We start from the raw sequence: 2,965 nt of genomic DNA on the forward strand, positions 1-2,965 counted from the left end.
GCGAAAAGAAAAAAAAAAAACGCGTCTGCCGGGGCAAGCCCGGGTGCGGCACCACCGGGAAAACTGTGGCAAACAGACATGGCGATCGAGTGAGTGGGCCGCCAGCCAGGCACAGCCGAAAAGTGCAAAGTCCGAACCGTGTCAGCCGGGGCGACGCAAAAACCGCGTCAGCCGGGGCGGCGCGAAAACCGCGTCAGCCGGGGCGGCACGAAACCGCGTCAGCCGGGGCGGCGCGAAAACTGCGTCAGCCGGGGCGGCGCGAAAACCTCGTCAGCCGGGGCGAGCGAAAAGGGGGGGGGGGGAACCACGTCTGCCGGGGCGAAAGAAAAAAAAAACGCGTCTGCCGGGGCGAGCCCGGGTGCGGCACCACCGGGAAGACTGTGGCAAACAGACATGGCGATCGAGTGAGTGGGCCGCCAGCCAGGCTCAGCCCAAAAAGTGCCAAGTCCGAACTGCGTCAGCCGGGGCGGCAAAAACCGCGTCAGCCGGGGCGGCGCGAAAACCGCGTCTGCCGGGGCGGCGCGAAAACTGCGTCAGCCGGGGCGAGCCCGGGTGCGGCACCACCGGGAAAACTGTGGCTAACAGACATGGCGATCGAGTGAGTGGGCCACCAGCCAGGCTCAGCCAAAAAGTGCCAAGTCCGAACTGCGTCAGCCGGGGCGGCAAAAACCGCGTCAGCCGGGGCGGCGCAAAAAAACCGCGTCTGCCGGGGCGGCACGAAACCGCGTCAGCCGGGGCGGCGCGAAAACTGCGTCAGCCGGGGCGAAAGAAAAAAAAAAACGCGTCTGCCGGGGCGAGCCCGGGTGCGGCACCACCGGGAAAACTGTGGCAAACAGACATGGCGATCGAGTGAGTGGGCCGCCAGCCAGGCACAGCCGAAAAGTGCTAAGTCCGAACTGCGTCTGCCGGGGCGGCACGAAACCGCGTCAGCCGGGGCGGCGCGAAAACCGCGTCTGCCGGGGCGGCACGAAACCGCGTCAGCCGGGGCGGCGCGAAAACTGCGTCAGCCGGGGCGAGCCCGGGTGCGGCACCACCGGGAAAACTGTGGCAAACAGACATGCCGATCGAGTGAGTGGGCCGCCAGCCAGGCACAGCCGAAAAGTGCTAAGTCCGAACTGCGTCTGCCGGGGCGGCACGAAACCGCGTCAGCCGGGGCGGCGCGAAAACCGCGTCTGCCGGGGCGGCACGAAACCGCGTCAGCCGGGGCGGCGCGAAAACTGCGTCAGCCGGGGCGAGCCCGGGTGCGGCACCACCGGGAAAACTGTGGCAAACAGACATGGCGATCGAGTGAGTGGGCCGCCAGCCAGGCACAGCCGAAAAGTGCTAAGTCCGAACTGCGTCAGCCGGGGCGGCAAAAACCGCGTCAGCCGGGGCGGCGCAAAAAACCGCGTCTGCCGGGGCGGCACGAAACCGCGTCAGCCGGGGCGGCGCGAAAACTGCGTCAGCCGGGGCGAAAGAAAAAAAAAAACGCGTCTGCCGGGGCGAGCCCGGGTGCGGCACCACCGGGAAAACTGTGGCAAACAGACATGGCGATCGAGTGAGTGGGCCGCCAGCCAGGCACAGCCGAAAAGTGCTAAGTCCGAACTGCGTCTGCCGGGGCGGCACGAAACCGCGTCAGCCGGGGCGGCGCGAAAACCGCGTCTGCCGGGGCGGCACGAAACCGCGTCAGCCGGGGCGGCGCGAAAACTGCGTCAGCCGGGGCGAGCCCGGGTGCGGCACCACCGGGAAAACTGTGGCAAACAGACATGGCGATCGAGTGAGTGGGCCGCCAGCCAGGCACAGCCGAAAAGTGCTAAGTCCGAACTGCGTCTGCCGGGGCGGCACGAAACCGCGTCAGCCGGGGCGGCGCGAAAACCGCGTCTGCCGGGGCGGCACGAAACCGCGTCAGCCGGGGCGGCGCGAAAACTGCGTCAGCCGGGGCGAGCCCGGGTGCGGCACCACCGGGAAAACTGTGGCAAACAGACATGGCGATCGAGTGAGTGGGCCGCCAGCCAGGCACAGCCGAAAAGTGCTAAGTCCGAACTGCGTCTGCCGGGGCGGCACGAAACCGCGTCAGCCGGGGCGGCGCGAAAACCGCGTCTGCCGGGGCGGCACGAAACCGCGTCAGCCGGGGCGGCGCGAAAACTGCGTCAGCCGGGGCGAGCCCGGGTGCGGCACCACCGGGAAAACTGTGGCAAACAGACATGGCGATCGAGTGAGTGGGCCGCCAGCCAGGCACAGCCGAAAAGTGCTAAGTCCGAACTGCGTCAGCCGGGGCGGCAAAAACCGCGTCAGCCGGGGCGGCGCAAAAACCGCGTCTGCCGGGGCGAAATAAAAAAAAAACAAAGAAAAAAGCCCGCGCTTAATCAAAAGAAAACAAAGAAAAAAGCTTGCGCTTAATCAAAAGAAAACAAACAAAAAAAGTTCGCGCTTAAGCCTGGCGGTGGAACCACCGGGGCAAACAGACCTGGCGATCGAGTGAGTGGGCCGCCAGCCGGGGTGAGCCAAAAAGTGCAAAGTCCGAACCGCGTCAGCCGGGGCGACGCAAAAACCGCGTCAGCCGGGGCGGCGCGAAAACCGCGTCAGCCGGGGCGGCGCGAAAACCGCGTCAGCCGGGGCGGCGCAAAAACCGCGTCAGCCGGGGCGGCGCAAAAACTGCGTCAGCCGGGGCGGCACGGAAAAACGAAAACCGCGTCAGCCGGGGCGACATCAAAATGAGGAAAAAAAAAAAAAACTGCCTTAGGACACCTGCGTACACTTTCATGCGTTTGGGCATATCTCTCTGTAACACGCGCGCCCCTCGTTACGCGCGGCACTCTGTTTTCTCCGACACCCATATTTCGGCGGCATGTGGCACGCGCGCCCGTCCCTACGCACGGCACACCGCAGTGCTTTCTCGATATTTTTCTTTTCCTCCAACACCGTCATCTATAGGCTTTTAGTGACCTGTTGCTCGTGGCACAAGTTCGCTAGCTCTGACACCTCT

This window comes from Rhipicephalus microplus, unplaced genomic scaffold (genome assembly GCF_043290135.1).
Source record: "Rhipicephalus microplus isolate Deutch F79 unplaced genomic scaffold, USDA_Rmic scaffold_246, whole genome shotgun sequence".
Classification (NCBI taxonomy): domain Eukaryota; kingdom Metazoa; phylum Arthropoda; class Arachnida; order Ixodida; family Ixodidae; genus Rhipicephalus; species Rhipicephalus microplus.